The 22,363-nt window shown below is 42.8% G+C and overlaps 1 protein-coding gene across 1 annotated transcript in view; it reads right to left on the bottom strand.

Moving 5' to 3' along the window:
* The window catches only part of LOC108800974 (RNA polymerase I-specific transcription initiation factor RRN3-like), a 171,906-nt gene that overhangs the window by 81,812 nt on the left and 67,731 nt on the right, over nt 1–22,363 (bottom strand). The window contains exon 2 of the mRNA XM_018572955.1: nt 10,230–10,328. The gene's annotated coding sequence lies outside the window, so the exon portion shown is untranslated. The remainder of the gene's footprint in view (nt 1–10,229; nt 10,329–22,363) is intronic.

Here is a 22,363-nt window from a genome sequence, read left to right as displayed (position 1 = left end):
AACAAACAAGGGGTGAGTCACCTAGTAAGAGAATTTAAAGACTTTGTACTGAACAGAACCCGGCACAAACCAAACCCAAACTAACACAACAACAACCACAAGACGACCTCAAACCGCACCAATAAACCAAAACAAGAACAACACATTTAACCCAAGAACAGGACAAAGCAGATGGCAGGAATGGTGGAAACCACCCGCCCCAAGATGGACATCAAGACCTCCACAGAACACTATACAACAAATTGTTGTACATTATGAGATCAATTCACATTAATGACAACCATCCACAACCTGGTTGTCCCATGTAATTTTGCTCATTACAAGGTATAACAACACAAAATGACACCACTAACAATCAGTAGCTGGTACATTCAGGGTCTGAATGCTTCAGCCTTTGGATCCAAAGTAAACGATCCAGATTGCAAACATAGACTGCACACCGTGGACATACAAATCCTGCTGGAAACATGTAGCCGGGCACAGGATGACTCACAAGCTACATTGGCTACAGAGAATTTTCTGTGCACGCCCAGAAGGATAAAAGCATCAAACAGGGTCGCCATTAAGGAGGAATATTAATCTGGTATAAGGAGGAGCTACACGAGAACATCAAAGCAAATCAAGAAAGGAGAGCGCCACATCTGGATAAAAATAAGTAGCTCCATCCTCACCTCTCAGTCAGACATCTTCCTGTGCCCAGCTTACATTGCACCACCAGAGTCGCCAGGGCAGGAAGAGAAAAGGACTATGTGACCTCAGATTGGAACACATACATTTTGGAAGCTGCAAACTACGGTCAGGAGTCAATACAGACACAAAGAAACAGCTATGACAGTACAACCAACAAGAGTGGAAGAAAACTGCTGAATTTGTGTCGGAGTCTCGGGCTCTACATCCTTAATGGGCGCACCAAGGGAGACTCTCTGGGAAGGTATACATTAAGCTCCCATGTAGGTAACAGTGTGGTAGACTATGCAATCACAGATATGAACTCCACTCAAATCAACATATATTAAACCCTCAAACAAACCATCCTCAAAACCCCATCAGAACGGCCTGTACAACCTCCAACCATCATTCAAATGGTCCAGACAGTCTAACATAGCCTATAGAGAGGTCATCAACAGACCTGACATCAAAGAGCAGCTAGCGGACTTCCAAAACAACACCTATGTAATAAGTCCCCAGGGGGTGAACCGAGCAGCAAAGGACCTCCACAACTGGCAACACACACTATTGCAGATACCTCCAACATTGAAAAAGACAACTTCAAGAAATCATCCAATAAACAACCCAAATAAATGGTTTGACACAGAATGCCGCACACTAAGAAACATCCTACGAACAGTCTCAAATAAAAAACACAGAGACCCCGACAAAACCGACCTGAGGATCACTCATGGCGTCCTACAGAAAAACTATAAATAAATCCTCAAAAAGAAAAAAAACAAAACAATCTCCAAAAACCTTCAACAACTGGAAGAGGCTCTTCAGGAAAACTCTTTCTGGGAAAACCTGGAATCAAATCGGCTCAGGATCCAAGAAAAACAACCTCCACATCCAAAATGGCAACATCTGGCTCAACTACTTCAAGAGCCTGTACAAAGACATTCCCAAAGAGGAGCCAACTGTGGAAAAAGAACACATCAGAAGACTACATGAACTGGAGGAAAAAATCAAGTATTTCCCAAACCCTTTAAATACACCCATTACACCCCAAGAAGTAGCAGAGAAAATTCAAGATATGTGAAGTAAAAAAGCCAGTGGGATGGATGGAATTATTCCAGAGATGATTAAACACAGCTCTCCAGAAGTACATGCCGCAATATGTAAAGTTTTCAAACTGGTCCTGAGCGTTGGGTTCTACTGTCAAGTATGGACCAAGGCCTCATAACACCCATCCATAAGAGTGGTGACCAGTATGATCCAGCCAACTACAGAGGGATATGTGTCAGCAGCACGCTGGGAAAAATGTTCAATAGCATTCTGATAAAAAGAATCCTCAGCTTCTTGACACAGCATAATGTCCTCAGCAGAAGCCAAGCCGGGTGCATGCCAAACCATCGCACTACAGATCACATCTACACCCTGCACAGTCTCATCAAGAACCATGTCCATAATACAAAACATGGGAAAATATTTGCCTGCTTTATGGACTTTAAGAAGGCCTTTGACTCAGTGTGGCACCCAGGCCTGTTGCTCAAAATACTGGAGAGTGGAATAGGAGGGAAAACATATGACGTCATCAAGAGCTCATATAATGAGAACTTCTGCAGCATAAAGGTGAATGGGAAGAGAACAGAGTACTTCCGGCAGGGTGGTGGAGTTAGACAAGGCTGCAGCTTAAGTCCAACCCTCTTTATCATCTACATCAATGGACTGGCTGAAGCTCTAGAATCCTCCTCAGCACCAGGACTAACTCTACATGACACAGAGGTGAAGTTCCTGTTGTATGCAGATGACCTCCTATTACTGTCACCAACAGAGAGAGGTCTACAAGACAGCCTGGAAGTGCTTGGAAAAATACAGTGCGGCATGGGCACTACCCATCAACCAAAAGAAAACAAAGGTCATGGTTTTCCAAAGGAAGAACACAAAAACCAAGAGTTCTTCTTTCACACTTAATGACTGCACTCTTGATGAAGCCAACAGCTACACATACCTCGGCCTAGAAACAAACCTATCGGGAAGTTTCAAACCAGCCATAGAGGCCCTAAGAGACAAGGCGTGTAGAACTTTCTATGCCAGCGTTGTGAACAGGGGGCCCTGGAAGATGAGGTCCACTTCCTCCTACAGTGCCCCAAGTACTCAGCACTAAGGGACACTCACTTCGGGAGACTCTCCGCTCTCATCCCGGACTTCACCTCTATAGAAGAGACGAGGAAACTCCACATTGTACTGGGAGAAGAGGAGCCGGCGGTGAAAATATCTGCACAATACGTCACAGAATGTGATCGACTGAGAGGAACATGAGAGATCCTGAACGTTGAGGGGGCAGGGAACAGGGGGAGAGGGTAATATTTTATATGTGGGGGGCAAGGAACAGTGGGGAGAGTGTATTATTTTATATGTGGGGGCAGGGAGCTTTATTGTAATATTGTTAAAGTTGTTGTTAATATTTATTTTTGTAACTTAATTTTGCATAAAACATCTAACAGTGTCATTTATAAGTTTATGTAAGAGGGTGTGTTTAGGGGCGGAGTTAGGGCCGCAGCAGGTTAGGGGTTAGGTGGGCAACTGGTGGCGAGTAACTCTTAAGGCCTGGCTAGTAGCTCAGGACTTGAAATTTTGACCCCTGATCTAGATGATATCTGCCTATTCACAGGCTACTCCACGATCCTCTCCAAACCATGGAAGGCTTATCATAATGTCTGGCAATGGCATTAAAATCTCACTGGCATACCGGTGATATGTCGCATAACTAATCCTGATGAAAAATCTCAGTCCTTCACACCTGCCGACAAAGCCCGGGCATATGTCCAAATGATGCAGGATTTGTTCACACACTCTCCATCCAAAAGCCCTCCCTGTAAAAAGAAGGCCTGAATACACCTGCTTTGCACTGGTTAAAAAATTCTTGGGCTGAGCCCACTCTGTGTTCCACAATGTTTTTGCAACTACACTCGGGACGGAGCACAATTGTTACACTTGTGCTACAGACGATATTGGGAGTATCGACACCCGCCTCAGGGGAAAAAGGAAGTCGCTTACTGAAAGTACAGTTATAGTTTTTGTTGCTACATGTTTTTTCACATGTTTTGGCTGCTCTTTTTCTTTCGTGTCCCCTTATGACCTAGTATACTCACAGGGAGCTCAGTCACGGGGTGCTCCGGCTCCTCTGCATGGCAAACTAATTGACACACCTCTCCTATCTTAAGAAGGAATTATGTATAGAGCTCTGGGACGTCCATACGTACCGCTCCTCCTCGAAGTTTTATGCATTTGACACCCACTCTGCTACTTCAATTTCTTCAATGGGATCCACCTTAAGAATTATTACGTGGAACGTGAAAGGTCCAAGATCTCCTAACAAGCGTAATCAGATTCTTCGACACCTCAAGAAACTTAAAGTGGATGTGGCTCTTCTCCAAGAGAGTCACCTATCATCGTCTGACATCGCCCGGCTATGGATTGGCAAAGCTGTTGGAGCCCCAGCGAAGGACCGCACTGCTGGAGTAATAACCCTCATCAGCAAGTCACTACCTAGTTCTCTGCTATCACACGACTTCGACACGTCTGAAGGTAGATGGTCCTGCTTCATCCTACAAATCAGGTCTACCAGCGTGGATATATGGAATGTTTACAGACCCAACGTGGACAGCAAACCTTTCTACAACTCTCTGCTCCCACACCTTAATCGACCAGCTACTTCTAAATACCGCATTGTCGGGGGCGATTTCAATGCTGTACCCTCCCCCTTGAAAGACAGGACTGGAACAACCTGTGCCACCCCCTCACCTATGTTACACCCTCTTCATGCCAGGACAAGCCGTTTGGCTCCTTCTTTAATAGCAGCGGTCTGGAGGACACCTGGAGGGACTTATACCCTCCAGAATGGGATTACACTCACTTCTACCATGCCCACGGCGTTATGTCCCATTTAGACTTAATTCTAGCCTCTCCTAGTCTGCTACCTAAAATGCATTCTGCTGCCATAGAAAACATGGTTATTTCTGATCATGCACCGGTATCCCTTCTCCGTCTTCACCTAGGATATGGCGTTTCCCCTCATACCTCTCTTTTAGGGAGGTGGATCTATTTAAATCCATCAATAAATCCGGCAGGTTGCTGGCTAACTTGGCTCGGGGGGCGCAGTTCAATTGTCACATTCTCCGTCTTTCCGAACTCACACTATTTCTGAAATTTTCTCCAACTACTACCAGACCCTATATGATACCTCTCCTCCTGACCCCAACGGTGGGGACTCTTACCTAAGATCTGTCAATTTTTCCTCTCTATTGGAATCGAAGCTCCTTTCGGAGCTCCTACATCTGAATGCTGATATTACTGCTCCAGAACTGCAGCGTGTAATCAAATTGTCCCCTCGAGCTAAGGCACTGGGCCCTGGCGGATTGTCCTCAGACTTTTACAAGCTCTTAGTAGATACGGTGACCCGACCTTGCTTGATCTCTACAACCTTATCCTCAAACAACAACGATATCCACCTACATTTAATGAAGCCTTTATTAGACTACTTCCCAAAAAAGACTGACTGCTTACAGTCAGGATCCTATCGCTCTATTGAATTGTTGAATCAAGATGCCAAATATCTCTCCAAAATGATGGCGGACATGCTGGCGTCTATCACACCCTCACTGATTGCACCAGCTCAATCCTTTTTTGTTTCGGGGTGATCAGCGGTGATCAATATTAGGAAAACTATTGCAGCCTTGGAATACTCTTGGCTCCTTCTTCGTGTTCCTCTGCCCTTTTGGGCAACCTCACCATCTGCACGCATTTTCACATCCACTTTTGTCTCCACCTTTCTCCCTACACATAATATCCAAACATTACTATTCGGTGATGATATCCTGCTCCTTTTATCTGATCCTGAATCCCAAATCCCTATAATATTCGAACACAATTTATATGCCACCTTCACAGGTCTGTCAATTAACGTGGACAAGAGTGAGTTATTATTCCCGTCACCTGCCTTACACCCTTGTAACCTGACATGGACATCGGCCTACCCACTCCAAATCCGTAATAAATCTATACGATATCTGGGAATTACTATACCCAGAGTCGCAACTGATTTATATACTCTAAATTTCACACTGGTTATACGCAAAATACTCCATGAGTTACACTCCTGGATATCCCTCCCATTATCACTCCTGGGCAGATGTAATTCAATTCGGATGGTTAGTATCCCCCGCCTTCTATACTTTTGTGGACATTTTATTAGGATGTGTTTTTAGTGTATTGTAATATTTTGTCATTATGTCTCTCAGTGTCAGGATTTGCTGCGTCACGCCAATTGGAGCGTGACCCGGTTTAAACCATTGGAGTAGATATCTTATGCGTGGCGGAGCAGTGTCTTCTTGGTGAATGTATGGATGCCGGCTAGGGCCCCTGCACGGTGCGCGGATTTATTGGTTTGGCGTGTATACAACTTGCTTTGAGGACATAGTATTAAGATACATATCTGCCTTTAATGGAAATGGTACGGCATTGTCCCTGCAGATAAACATTCATGGGAATCATAGTAACGTTATTGGGCATTGATAACTGAGCAATGCTGAATAAAGTTCACTCCGGTGGTAATAGATTATTGTATTAATGTGTTTTGTTAGCTGGCTATGTTGAAGTGATGGTGGTTTCCTGTTCACTCCCTGTCTTGCCCCACTTCCTGTCTCGTTGTTTGAGACATCACTTTCTGTTGGGGAGCTATAAAAATAAACAAATACCTGTGCTGACTCTAAGAATGAAACTAGCAAGCAAGCAACACCTGTCTCCTTTGTCCTAACTCATCATGACTCTACAGAGGTACTTCCAGTCCTTGCACAAAAGAGCGTAATACAGGGGGAAATTCTTTGTGTTCGACATACTGCAGTTTGGTGCGGCATGGATTTGTGCGTTGAACCAAGCGAATTTCCATAACAATACCCACTATAAACTTTACCACTCCTTTACCACTCCTCCTCAAACAGTGACGTCACACCGCGAGGCTCCTCTTACGCGTTTTACCAGTATATAAGAGGCCTCTGAACCCATGGACGGCGTTCCACTATTGGGTTCATGGCCCAACACCCCAGGAGCATCACCAGCAACCAGCCCATTACCCGGACCTCTCACCACCAACCTTTGGAGGCATTCCCAGGAGTCCTAAGGATCAGCAGAACCAAGGGGTTTCACTCCCCTCAACTGCAAGTACTTGCATTAGCTTTACTGATTACTCTGTTTGGAGTCGTTACACTGCCACCTGGTGGATCCTTTGCATATCTTCTCCATATTTTGCCTATGCTCTATTACTATCAGTGCATAACTGGATTGTTATTGCGGAGTTTGTTCTATCTAAAGACTGTTTAGTTAACAACCGCTCCCTCATTTGCATACCACTCCTGTGATATTAAGAATATGGAGTAATATTCCTCATACATAGTGTACCTTAGCCTCTTGTTATTTTTTCTGCGGTAAATGATTTCTAAATCCCAAACTCTTCGTTTGTGATTGAGAGTGCCGCCTGGGATTTTAGCCTGACACTGCATTTTCAAACCCTACTGGTTAGAACTGCAGCTGAGATCCACCGCACCTCCCTGAAGTAAGGTACATGACAACGCATGACACTGCCTATTACTCGAACACTCCCTTGGAACAATACTTGGTCCGTCCCGGGTCACTTGATGGGGTGTTACATACTCCTATTCGCAAACTGCCGCCCTATATAAAACGGAACATCCTCCTTCGAGACACTGTCATTACATGGAGGGAACTTAGAAACCTGTGTCGTCTCCCGGGCACGGTGTCCCCCCTTATGCCTCTTACATCCTCCCCTATATTCCCGTTGGGATTGTCCTCCCACACTTTCCATGTTTGGCATGCCCATGGCATAAAAACGTTAAGTGATCTATTAACCCCCTAGGACAATGTAAAACGCTGCCAGACCTTATGGCGACGCATCATATATCTTCCAAACACTTTATTCAATGTGGTCAAATTTGCCACTTTATCAGATCTCATCTATCTCTCCCCGCATGTATATGCTGAGTGACCCCAGTGTCTTAAGTGGTGCAGCAGCTGTAATACCGGTTACTTATATTTGTTATATTTTTTCATTGACCCATAAGCGCAGATTTTACAAACTTTATCTCTCCCCGCATGACTATAGCTCCCCCTTCTCCAAGCTGTTGGCGTGCCCCTAAAGCAAACTCTCTCTCTCAGACATACTCTATTATACACACCTCCTTCTCAACCCGTTCTACATCGATACCAGCCTATGCACGCAAATGGGCGGTGTTGTTACATATGTCACCAGAAGAATCCCATGATCTGATGCTTGGGAGCTGGCGTGGTGTATGTAAGGATGTCCCCAGTGAGACATGTAGCGAAGTCCAATTTAAAGTGATACACAGGGCATACTGTGCATTTAATTATCGCCCACTCTCACATAGTCCAGATTGGCTGATTCACTGCCCGAAATGCCTTTCCCCTAGCCCTGACTTAAACCATATTTTCTGGCACTGCCCATTTATCCAACAATTCTGGGTAAATAATTACCGTTATATGACCTCTCTATCTGATATTTCTAGAACATTCTCCCCATCCTTTTGCTTATTTCATGTTGTGGAGGAATCTTCCACTCTCTCCCACTCTCCAGCATCTCAATGGGAACATTATTGCCCCATGGCAGCCAACAAGTGCATTCTAAGACCATGGCTTCTTCCTTCCCCGCCCACTATGACAGATGTTAAAAATACTCCCCACCACCTCATGCTCCTTCATAAACGTGACACCAAACACAATCTACATTATACGGGTAAATGTTACAACCTGGACTAATTTTCTAGTGCAAGAACTAACCATGACCCAACTGAAGGACATAATGTCCCTATTCCAATATTCATCATGGTACCTCCTAGCCCAATCTGAGGGATCTCTGGGTAGGCTTGATGTTCTGTGATAATTTGAGGTCTGGTGATATCTGTTCATATACGCTAAAATGCCTATCTTGTATTTTTCTTTTATATTTTATCTTAAACCCTTACTCTGTTTACTCCTTTTAGGTCCCATGTCCTGGTGAATTCCTTTTTGCCAATACCTTTAAATATGTGGTGCACTCATTGCTTGTACATGATCCGATCTATCTGCATCCCCCTGCATTGTCCCCCCCCCCTTTTTTTTTTCTTTTTATAATTTGTTCTCCTATCTCATCCACCCCTACTCGCTTTAGCATTCACCCCTACTCGCTTTAGCAAGCTATAGTATCTTTACGGTATTTTAGAAACTTTACATTACTACTGATGTAATCTGTTTCGAGCGGCTATAGATACTACTACAAAAATCTTTGTTCATCGTATTGATAAAATTCTGCAAAGTGCTTGGATATTATATGGTATAGATATTATATGTGTTTAGATAGATGGATTGTACGGCTGCACAACAATATTTGACAACCGCCTATCTCTTGGTCAATGTTACAAACTCTAACAAAAATATACATGAAAAAAACAACAAACAAACAAACAAAATGAATTGGAAAAAAAAAAAAGGAAAAAAAAAAGTCACAGTCTCATCTCCTCCTTCCCTCCCCTCCTCCAATGGCCATGAAAAGGAGCCTAACATTCCTGGTAAGTACATTGTAGTGATGTCAGACTCTATCCGTGGTTTCCATGTCACCATAAATTGTGGGTACCTGTTCTGGGATCGCGCTACTAACTCTTCAACCCTTCTTAAAAAATTCATTTATTTGACCCAATCTTTAATTTGAGGTGCATCTTGAGACATCCAGTATCTAGCTATTACAGTTCTTGCATCAAATAAAAAAAAAATCTAAATAAGGCGTTTTTAACTTCCTTAATTGGTCCTGGTATAATAGTCAATAGTGCGACCTCAGGTGTAAACAGTCCCTGGACCTTAATAAAATGTGCTCATATTTTATAGACCATTTCCCAAAAAGATTGAATCTCTTGGCAGGACCACCATACATGTAGCATAGTACCTCTCTCTGCTCCACATCCCCAGCATTGATTGGATATGTTTGGGAAGATCTTATGTAATAAAGTGGGGTATCTACACTATCTTGTCAATATCTTAAAGTTCCGTTCCTGGATATACCTTGAAATAATTGATTTAAATGTTAACACAAAAGATAATTTCTAAGAGGTTTAAATCTCGAAAGAGCAGTAATGAAATGTTTAAGCTGAAAGTATGCATACCACTGTACCCATGTGGAACCACCTTCTGGGGATATATAAAATGATCTGAAATTGCTTGAATAATAGGGGCTGGTTGCATAGCGGTCCATTTTAAAAAACTTGAGCAAGCCAACCCTGATACAGTTTTACCTGGTGTTGCACTCTAGTATAGCTGTCTAACAGGCTTATTCTGAAAAAAAAAGAAAAGCTCATAGGTGGCTCAATACAGAGGTCCTGCATTCAGATAAGGCTACAAATAGTTGCTAGTTATTAAAAGAGATTAAAAAAACGACTATTCACAGCAAGGGTGTTACCTAAGGTTCCTTTACAAGACAAGTATATGTTATTTAATAGTTATATATTAATACATACATCAATTTTCAGTAGCTTTTCTGTTACAAGTTCCAAAATTTCCAGCCGGAGCACTGGGAAGTAGACTGTGATCCTCAGAAGGTTATGTATGTAGCACTCCTGGTACACAACAAATGGCGATTAGTATGTAAAACAGAACACATATGCAGCATCATCAGTAGATTAAATCACAAAGTGGCCCAATTCTATTGGCAACTGATAGCATTAGTTTATCACATTTGTGTATAATTTTGCCAATATGCTCTAAAATGCCACTGAAACTGTTATATTTATATTTTGCCTTACCTGTAAAATATGTTTTTTGGACAGCTGCCCTGTATAGCCCTTCCCACTCCCAGCCTGCCTCCTTTTTTTTGCTAGTGTTGTGAGGTCACTGATGCCTTCTCTCACCTCTAAGAGAAGCACACCTTTTTGCACTAATTTTTCTAGTAGACTCTTCCAAGTAAAAAAAAGAGAGGGGCGGTTAACACAGCAAACAACAGCTAACAGGACTATAAAGAACAACAGCCCCAACAGTTAACTAGAAACAGATGAAGGACCTTATGCCCAAAACCGACATCTGCAGAGGCCTAAAAGTCCACCTCGTAGAACTTGACAAAAGTGTGAAAAGAAGATCTGGTGGCAGTCTTATAAGTTTGGGAGACCCAAGTGTGATGCTGAAAAATGCAATAAGCACTAACACTTTTAATGGAGTGTGCCTTGACATCTTCAGCTTGTAGGCCTGAGTAATAGTTCAGCAAATCCACCTAGTAATAGTGAACCAAGAAGCTGGTTGTCCCCAGGGATGATGAAAAGGGAGTCAGACTTGCAAACAGAAGCTGCAAAGGGGTAAGCTGTAACCTCCTGAACAATGTCCAACCAAAAGGCAGAGGGAGCACTTTAGGATGTTTTGGTGCAGGACACGAGGAAGGTAACACAATATCAAGGTTAAAATGGAAGACAGAGACAGAAAATAGTCTCACTCCTTCAGCTGAATTCCAAACTTCACCTAAATGTTTTTCAGCCTCTCTGCCCATAGTAGTCACTGTGTACAAGCATTCCCTGCTAACTGTCAGCTCTTCTTACCTGGCTTGAAAAAGAAGCTTACGCTTCGAAACGCGCTGAAATCCCGCTTATCTACCTCTCGCAATCCCAGGGCTTCGGGCAGGAACCAATCCCAGTGAGCGAACAAAACTGTTTTGTGCGTCCGTCCCCACTCGCGCACACCATCCGTCTCTCCTTCACACAGCCTCACTGTGTCCTCAGCAGCTGAGCTGTCTCTTCCTCCCACTCAACAGACCGGAGACGTTCCCCCACACACGGCACCCAGGCTCCACACGCTGCAGCCCGCTGTGTCCACAGTCTCCTTTACTGTTTCCCTCCACTGTGATCTCTAAATCACTGCAGGACCTTCCCCTGAATCCCGACTCTCCCCACACTGGTCCGTCTCTGTCCCCCCTCCTCACCCTCTGTTACCTGAACATCAGAACGCCAGGACTCCACTCCCCTCCTTCCACCACTTTGCAGGACATAGAATGCTCTACCAGGCATTGTAGACCGCAAACCCCCGTCATCTAATAATTAGGGCGCCGTCCTCTCCAAGTGTCACTTGGCTCTCCCCCGCAAACCCCCCCTCCTCCTCACCCTGTTGCCTGGCCACAAGATGCTTCCCCGGACTGCAGTTTCCCAGCGTCCACACACCTCTCTTTCCTCCGGCAAAAATCCCCAGCCCCTCCTCATCACCTCTTCGTCAAGACCACAGGAGCCTCTGAAGATTCAACAGACACCAGCAGCCACCTCTCCCCTGCCTCACCCCTTCCCCTGCTCCTTCAACTACACATGAGGTTTCAGCACCAATACCTCCCACAGCAAGCTTGAATTGCCTGAACTCATTAACCCATTAATTACCTTCCTGGACAGTCACCCTGGACAACATCCACACAGCAAGTTCACAGCTTCCTTCACATCACCTGGCTCCACGCCAGTATCAAAGACTCTTCTCCACTACAACATCCCAAGAGTACCTGTCCTAAATCCGCCAGGATCAAAAGACGGCCAACCACAATCAAGATTGAAGCTACCCCGAAAAAAACTATTTCCATTCGACACCTGTTCTTCGTCGCTGATATCGTCACACACCAAACCCACTGGTGAGTTAAGAATGTACTTATTTTCCATATATTTGCACGGACCCTCACGGCATCACCAGGAGATCATCACCTGTGTGCCCATTCATCTCATCAGACGTGAGTGCCCATTTCTCATTTTCACCCACTATCACGTGATTCACTGTTATTCCCTGGTTTATCCACCTCCACAAAATCTGTGCCAGTTAGTTGTGCTCCTTCCCTTCCTCTCTTTCCGTTCACTGAAGAGATCTGCCCCCCTTTGAGGAAATTTGGGCAGATTGAGAATAGGAGTCAAGGAGGAGGTAAAGAGTGAAACTCCAGTTGGAAGTCTTTGAACATGATTGTAATCACACTTTGAACCCAAGTGCTGGAAATAGTAGTAAAGAATCACCAGCACACCAATGGGTAGTGTGTGAACACGTTTGCTTCTTCTTTAATCACGCTTAATATCACATCTCCAAGTGCAATGTTTTGGGGCCGCACAGGGTCCCCTTTATCAGGCTTAACATGATAACTATTGCTTAAAACCGCCACCTTATATTTCACAGTACCATCAACCAGTGTAAACAGCCAAACACAGTCCATCACACCCCCTCCGACTTCATGATGATGTCACATTCCCGCCAAATCAAAGGATTTCAAAAGCAGAATAATGTAAACAATATAAACAAATGATGCTCCTACTGTCTGTCAGCTCATCAATTGTGATCATATTCAGTTGTTGGTAATGAAACATAACTCATGCTTAGTCCACTCCACAAAGTGGAGAAAGAAGAACTAAAGAAGTTGCGCTGCATCTGGAGCATTCATCTGTCAAAGCCGCTGGTTTCATAGAGACTGGGATGCTCGTCACTAGCGCATTTGGCGAGTTAACAAAAAGACAAAAGTAGCAAACTTGGCTTTAGATTTGTGCAACATCTGCATTTTTGTTTTTTTTTTGTTCAGAAGGGCTTCCCAGGGATTTCAGGGAATGTCGCTATGTAAAGGATCGAAGACTGTTATTTACCCTAATCCATAGTTTCTGCATGACCACCAAATGTGGAGCACAGCCCCTAAAACAGTTAGGAAAAACAGTATGAACAAACTTTGCCACCCTCTTCGAAGTAAAATACCACAGCATCAAAACTTTATAGGAATTCTCCAAATAAATAACATTGGAAGAACTTTTAGATACATTAATCCAAATTGAGTTCCAGTGAGCAGGATCCCAGGTCCGTCTCCCACCTTGCCATATACAGTCATGGCCAAAAATATTGGCACCCCTGCATTTGTCAGATAATGTACCATTTCGCGCAGAAACTTGTTGCAATTACAAATGTTTAGGCATTATCATGTTTATTTCTTTTGTTTGTATTGGTATGACACAAAAAGGTGGAGGGAAAAAAAAGCCAAATCTGACACATTCCACGCAAAACTGGCAAAAATGATTGGCACCCTCAATTCATATTTGGTAGCACAGCTCTTTGAAAAAATAACTGAAATCAATCGCTTCCTGTAACCATCAATGAGTTTCTTACACCTCTCTACAGGAATTTTGGAACAGTCTTCTTTCGCCAACTGCTCCAGGTCTCTCAGATTTGAAGGGTTCCTTTTCCCAACTGCTGTTTTGAGATCTCTCCACATGTACTCTATGGGATTTAGAGCTAGACTCATTGTTGTATGTGTGCTGCACAGGCAGTGATGTGAAAATGTATCCGCTATGTAAGGAAGAAAGTAACCGTGTCGACTTAATTATGAAAACATATATCCTCGATATAAATCTGAGCCCTTTCTAAGACCTGTATTTAAAAGGAGCCGGTTCCTCAAAAACTAGTAGAAATAATGGGCATTGAAATACACCAATTAGAGGGAGATGAGGGGATATTACGTTCTTGGTGTATTTCATCCCGTTCCATTGCTCAAGAGAATGAAGTAAGGTCGGGTCACAGAGCTTTGGGTGATAAGCCGGAGGAAGCCAAATATAGTTATAAATAAGGATTGGAGAAGACTCCACGATATCAAGAAATCTGGGTTTTTAGGAACCCAAAATAAATCATAAAATGTTCCTTTGTTCAATTCTTAAGGCACCGATGGGAATTGGGAGATGATAGAATAAACTTAGGGAGAGGGGTCATCTTGATGGTATGGATTCTGCCAAAGACAAATGAATATTTCTCCAAGTATTTGAAAAGATCCTGAAATAGAGTGGGGTAATTTGCACTATGAAGAGTATCATAAGAGGGGGAGAGGTTGTCACCAAGATAAGGAAGTTCCAATGTCCAACAAAAAGTATCATTTTCGCGTAAAGTTGAGAAAGTTGCTGGGGATCCAGAGAGTTATTTAGAGCTTTTCATTTTGATTCATTGATGCGTAGACCCCAAATGAAAATGTTATTGCTTAAGAGACTGCTTAAAGTGTGACACAAAAGTTGCAAGATTTAACCCTATAGGGGACTAGGATTACTGCCTGGGCACCTAGGGTATAAATAGTGCAAAAGGGTGTACTTCTCACAGAGCTTAGAAAAGGCATCCATCCCCTAAGGACACTAGCAACAAACTGAGACAGGCTGGCAGTGGGAGGGGTTTTGCAGTGTTGTCCTGCAGCTTTGATTGATTTGCCAGTGTCCAATTACCTGCATAATCCCAGTGATTGAAAAATGTAACTACCTGTGTCCTATGGTGTACAAGATCAAGAAACCATATTTACTTTATGATTTTTTTAATCTTGTATATTAAAAGTGAAAACCAAGAAAGACAAACATGGACTCAATCAGAACTAGTGTTAAAATTTAGATATCATTCTGATAAACAAAAATCCAGCAACATCCCAATTGACTGCATTATACAGCTGCAATAAAATGCAATGTTTCAAGTTTCAGCAACTTTTGCAGTTTCAGCAAATTCTGTAGTTACATAGTATTTGAGGTTGAATAAAGACATTAGTCCATCAAGTCCAACCTATTAGGATCTCATTCTAAACAATGTAGTTTCTAAAGGTGTGAAGATCTCAAAATAACGTATTATTTCAGATTCTAAAGATGAAATAGCTGCTAATATGCAAATTATACAGGTGAAACTCGAATAATTAGAATATCGTGCAAAGTTCATTTATTTCACTAATGCAACTTAAAAGGTGAAAACTAATATATGAGAGAGACTCATTACATGCAAAGCAAGATAGTTCAAGCCGTGATTTGTCATAATTGTGATAATTATGGCTTACAGCTCATGAAAACCCCAAGAACCCCAAATCCACAACCTCAAAAAAGTAGATTATTACATGCAATCAATAAAACAAGGATTGTACATAGAACAATATCGGACCTCTGAAAAGTACAAGCATGCATATGTACTCAGTACTTGGTTTGGGCCCCTTTTGCAGCACTTACTGCAATTACTTTTGCACGATATTCTAATTATTCGAGTTTCACCTGTACATATAAAATATCCAATATATGTAAAAAGAAACTAGAAGCAAAAAGTAGGGATGCACCGAAATTTGGGCAGCCGAAAATGGTATTATGGGCAAAATGCCAATAGTACCCAAACGGACAAAAATAAGGTGCATCCCTAACTTTTCTCCTCCCCGCTGGGCGTTGGTCTGTGTCCTCACCCATCCCCACTGCTCTCCCCTGCTTGTGTTGGCAGAGGGTACACAGACTGTTGGGAGGCCGAGTGGGGCAGTGCGGGTAGGAGAGAGCTGTCAACTGTCACAGGAGGCTGAGCTCTACTCCCGCACCGCCCAGCTCGGCCTTCTTGGCAGGCAAATCAGGATAGAGAGCAGAGTACAAACACTCAGCGATTAGTACTAATTGCTGAGTGATTGTAAATAACTGTGTTTAGTTACTGTGTCTCCAGTTATGAATAAACAGGAAGTGCTCTACATCTCTTCCAGTTCATTCATGATTGTGGATACAGTAACTGATATCTCCTCAATTTATGAATGGGCATGAGCACTCAGTTTGGAGGCTTCCTGTTTATTCATAATAGGGACAGGAGAAAAAGAGTTTTAGGACTCTTTGTCCTCAATCCTTTTCTTTTTTTAAAGGGAAATACTAGGGGTCTGTTAACACCCCTGATATTTCACCAAAGCCCCTGACAAAGTAAAAAATAAATTAAAAAAACAAAATAAGTAAAAAATCATTAGAAACATTTAAAAATTGGAGGAAAAAAAAGTATTTTTATTTTGGTTTCGGTCTAAAAATTTTATTTCAGTGCATATCTAGCAAAAAGATCACATTGATAATTGATAATTTGAATAATAAATGAATTGATTAATCCCAGAAATATATGTCAACACTTTCTCTACAGAAGTATCAGTAGCTAGCAGCCAAGATAACTTCAGGTGTATTTCCACTTTCACAGACCAATTGGGATACCACCGATTTTATAAAACATGTTCTCAAAAAAAAAAAAGCTTCTTGCAATTTAAATTGCTTTTACTTGGGTTAGGGATTCTTGGCTTCTTAAGTGTTAAAACCTCTACTTTCTTCTCCTTCTTTGCAATGTTGGGAGGGGCTGTGAGGGGTAGGGGGTTAAGGGATTAAATGCCTGGCATCTCCACTGTATATTAACGAAAAACACAATCCTCAAATTTCAGTCCAAAGTTTTTAAGGACAGATCACTGTGAAGGTGCTCAGAAAAATCAAGAATGAGCGAGCTGCAACAAAAAAAGTAAACTATTTTTCTGAATCGTTTGCCGTCTGGAGACGGCAACCCGCAGATGTAGCAGTGCCGTCCGTCCGTTTTTTTACTACGGGCGGACGGCAAGAGGTTGAGTAAAGAAAATTCAGCTCATAATGAACAATTCGGGTTGCTTAGCAACTGAGATACATCAAGGGCGGAGAAAAAGAATCAGACGCAGCCTGAAGGGATGCCACACCCTCCCCAAATGACATCACACGCCGCGAAAGCGTGGCGTTCGGGGGAGGGTGGACGCATAAAAAGGATACAAACTTTCAGAGCAGGGAAGGGGGACGGAGAGATACACATAGATTGACACAGAGGAGGAAAGAAATACTGTTTTATTTCACCACGGCTCAAAAGGATTTCTACACTTATTGATGTGACTTTTCTAAAGGTAAGGGAATGTTGGGGGCACAATGGATTTTTTTGTTTAATGCGATGTGGATTGACACAAGGATTTAGATAATATAAATAGACTTTGATGCTATGGAATGAAAAGATTCATCTGAGAAATTAAAACACACATATAAAGCCAATATATTGTGGCTATGCACAAACTATTAATATTGGAAGGATGAAGGGCTGGGGCAGAACACATGAAAATTAGTTTAAAATAGGTGGTAAACACTGGGTCAAAATACCGATATATGGAAGAAGGAGGGGAGTCACTGAACACCTGGAGAGACTTTGTAATGAAGACACTTACTGATTTATACACACAGGGATTTGGGACCGCCTTGATATAACAGGGACTTAAAAGTGTAGGTGCTAATCATATGAGGTGTAATTAGGAATAGAGGAAAGGTATGACTAAACACACAGGAAAATTGAAATAATTACATATAAAAGGAAAGCTAACATGTAACTTAAACCAAGCACTTTAATCACTTTTTAGCACTGTGAATTTGCACTGGACTCCTTTTGCGTCTCTGGTTCCGCCGTGTGACACTCTATAGAGCTGATGAGGGAATCCCCATCACCCTGAGAGTAAGACCTCTCCAGGATCATTGCAATCTCGGGACGCATAGTCGAATAGAAAGAAAGGTAAAACAATGAACTATCCACATGCATGATGTAAAAATACCCTGTTGCATATCTAAATCAAGAATTATAATGAAAATGTATATCATTTGGAAAAAAGGAAAAATTATGAAATATTTCTGTATATATACTAAAGAAGTGAATGGTAAAATGATCATCAAAAATATATGCATTATAGATGAATAAGTGTTGATGGATAAAAAATCTATATAAATAAGATATCCCATGTTTAAAATATCAATGTGAACTAACGACTGACAAATGAAGAATAACGAATATATTATACTGATTAATGGGAAATAGGGAACTATATGTACAAGTAGAAAATAGAAATAACTGAAGATTGTTGAGATACAATATATTATATGCTGATTTTTGATGTCCTGGCTGAATACTGACTTATATTGTATTATATATGTTTTTCTTCAAAAAGACAGATTATTGCTGAAAATCGATAGACATAAACAAACAAAACAAACATATCCCCCTGAAGAAGCCGCTGTGGGCGTAATGCGTAGGGGACTCACCTAATAACGATATACTTGTTAAGAACTATATGAAATATGTAAAAGCTATATGAATGTACAATTTTGTAATATGGATTATAAGTATATGAATCAGCAATAGCCGTTAGAGACAGCATTCCGATACTTGGAGAACTACATGAATGTCACTATAAGTGGATTGTTTTATAATGTACTATGGGATTTTTTACAATAATTCAAACAAATAAATAAATATTTATTTAGTACATATATCGGAGTCCTTTCTAAAACACACTCCAGCACAATAGCAATATTGTTAATTATTTTTTGTAACTCAATAATTGGGAGGTGTGGACTCAGGTCACCTTGGCTGAGGTCGGGAAGAGCTAGTTTTGGATTTACAAACCCCCAATTATATATTTTCTGAAAGCAGAGGCCCTGCAGAATTAAAAAAAATGGTAGTTGCATTTGCGCAAATGTTTATCAAACCAGTATTTTTAGGATAAAATAAACTAACTTGAAATTTAGTGCACAGAAACAGAATAAAATACCCAATTTTTTGGTAAAATATGAAACATGGGGGTCAAAAGAATTAAATTTGTGTTCACCCATGAAGCCACAAAAAAACTTCAATACCCCAAATTTCCCATGGAGAACACTTTAAACGCTTTTACCACTCATCAGTTTAGTGCTAACAGTGATTAATGGCACTAGAATCATTCCTCTCACTCCGACGTTCGCAGCGATATGCAACATGTGTAGCGCAATTGTCGTTTTCGCACGCAGGCGCACCGAAGGGTATGTATGTGCGTGCACGTGAGGGGCGGGGGACTTTAAAGGAGAACTATGGGGTAAGTGTTTTTCCCCATAGTTCTCCTCAGGGTCATGGGAGGACATAAACTAGCATCCTCCCGTGACCCAAAGCTCAGTATGCCGCGAGCTACAGCTTGCGGTATACGGAGACCGCCGCAGCCGGGACAGATCCCGACATTACTGTTGAGATCCACCCAGCTGCGTAATTTACAGCTGGCTCTGCCTATCTAGAGGCAGAGCCAGCTGTACCCGCCCCTCCCCCGTTCGTTCCTCCAGTCAGCGCTGGAGGATCGGAGCGGGTAGGGAATCCCTGCAGGGAGCCGTCAGTGACTAAGTAATGTTGTATTTGTGTAAATCTAAACGTTTCCGATAGTGGCATTTGAAGGGTATTTAGACAATAGGAAATAGAGATTGGTTTATGGAGCTTAACAAAGTCTCCGATTCTATAAAGACCTTTGTCGATCCACCATTGGAAAGCTTTAGACTGCAATCCTGGTACAAAATTTGGATTGTTGAACAGTGGTGCAAGGGGGGTGTGGGAGGAGGTCATGCCTTCTTTGCCACGTAGCCAATCCCATAGGACCATAGAATGTGACAGAGTGGGAGCCGATATCTTTGGCCTTTGCTTGGCAGTCATCCATTTCAGGACCTTGATAGAATTACCCTTAAACGAGCTAGTTTCTATCTTAGCCCAATCCGGGATAACTGCCGCCCGATATATAGAGGAAAGTTGTGACAGCTGTGCAGCCTTATAATAGAGCAACAAATTGGGCACCCCTAGACCCCCTTGAAATCTAGATTTGAAAAGAGTATTTCGTGAGATTCTTGCACGTTTGTCACCCCAAATTAATTTAAAAATAAACTTTTGCAATTTGATGATTTACACCCGTTGTATCGGAATTGGCAAAGTCCTAAAGTAATGTAAAATTTTTGGAAAAATAGTGATTTTAATTGTGTATACAGCCCATCCAAGATAAATTGTAAGGGGTCCATCTTGTCATATCTTCTCTAAGAAGTTTATAGAGAGGGGGATAGTTTGCGGGATATAATTGGGTGTACAAGGGGGTGAGTTTCACCCCTAGATACTGGAGAAAATCCGAACGCCCTTCAAATGGGAAGGAACTCCTAAGGCCCGACCACAGCTCAGGAGGGAGGTTGATGTTGAGAGCCACAGACAAAATCTTCCAAAAGTGCCATAATGTTAGGTAGTGGCACAAGAGGAAAAGTCACAAAAAGCAGCACATCATCTGCCAACAGAGCGCATTTGTGTTCTTCTGACTGGCATATCATTCCTTGAAACATGATGTCTAGACTACCTCAGAGCAGCATAGCCAGAGGTTCGATTGCAAGAGCAAATATAAAATGGCGATAGGGGGCATCCCTGTCTTGTGTGTTTTAAAATTTTGACGAGTTGGTATAGGATGCCTCAGGTGCTGCATGCTTTGTTCTCCACTGTCTCGAACAAATGCTGAGGCTGTGGCCAGGAAAAGGGTGACCACCTGCACATCCTATTGGTCCTGTGAGGGCCTCAAACACTTCTGGCAAGTTAGGTGCATCCCTCAGAAATTAACTCACTTTCAGGTGTCCCATGCTCCAGCATTTTTTTCCTAAAAAAAACCCCCACTCTATACCTAGACAAGTCTACAAAAGATCAATCTTAGCTGTTAGGGAAGGAGCCAAGTCCCCCTGTTTGCTGGATTGGAACCCAATAGCAGGGAACAATCCCAGAAGGAGAGTTTCTGTTGCTGTTGAGTGGAGGTGAGCTGCCGGGTAAGGGTGTGTAGTAGTGCCCGTAGATCACGTAATCGTTGGGACACATCAGGTACTGGAATGACAGAAGGGAGGTCCGGAAAGGCGAGTGGGTGAAATCCATAGTTGGCATAGAAAGGAGAAAATCCAGTGGAAGTATGCTTTTGATTATTATAGGCATACTCCGCCAGGGGTAGGTGTTCCACCCAGTCCTCCTGCAGGTGGGAGGAATAACAGCGTAGGTACTGTTCAAGGGTTTGGTTAGTCCTCTCGGTCTGTCCATTGGACTGGGGGTGGTAAGCAGAGGACATACTCCGTGTGATGCGGAGACTGCGACAGAACTGGGACCAGAAGCGGGAAGTGAACTGGGAGCCCCGATCCGAGACAATGGAACTTGGGAGGCCATGTATCCGGAAGATATGCTGAATGAAAAGCATGGAGGTTTGTCGAGCAGTGGGAAGACCTGAAACAGAAATAAAGTGTGCCATTTTGGTGCATCGATCTACAACCACCATAATCGTGTTACAGCCATGGGAGGGCGGTAACTCGACTATAAAGTCCATGGCAATGTCTCTCCAGGGTTGGGTTGGTACGGGCAATGGTTGCAACAAGCCAGCAGGTTTTGTACTGGGCCGTTTATTAAGGGCACACACTGTACAGGTACTCACAAAGGACTGCACATCAGAAGCTAGAGAGGGCCACCAGAATTGGCGTTGGATGAGTTCCGTGGTGTTACGAATTCCACGATGTCCAGCCATTGGGTTATCATGGTGGTGTTGCATAATGGGCACCCGGGATGCAGTTGGTACGTAGACCTTGTTTTGAAAGTAATGAAGCCCGTTTAGAAGAGGTAAGTGAGCGGACTCAGCTGGGACTGAGGAGCTTGCCTGTCGTATCTCTTCCACAAGCGATGGCTGGGTGGCCATGAAGTATGAGGTTGGGGGGATGGTTTCCTGGGGACTCGACGTCTTATTAGCATCTGGAGGGTACATTTGTGTCAGAGCGTCAGCCTTCCCATTCTTGGATCCAGGGCGAAAGGTGATCTGTAGGTCAAAACGAGAAAAGAAAAGTGCCCACCTGGCTTGACGAGGCCTCAACCGTTTAGCGGTTAGAAATTACTCCAAATTTCGGTGTAAACTACCACAGGATGTGTGGCTCCTTCGAGCAGGTGTCTCCATTCCTCCAAAGATGTCTTTATGGCAAGCAGCTCCCTTTCACCGACGTCGTAATTCCTTTCTGCATTATTGAGTTTGCGGGAGTAGAAGGCGATTGGG

The sequence above is a fragment of the Nanorana parkeri genome, unplaced genomic scaffold, assembly GCF_000935625.1.
Source record: "Nanorana parkeri isolate BGI_ZX_2015 unplaced genomic scaffold, ASM93562v1 scaffold2185, whole genome shotgun sequence".
Lineage (NCBI taxonomy): Eukaryota > Metazoa > Chordata > Amphibia > Anura > Dicroglossidae > Nanorana > Nanorana parkeri.
The sequence above is the reverse complement of the archived record's forward strand: the minus strand, read 5'-3'. Positions and strand labels throughout refer to the sequence as shown.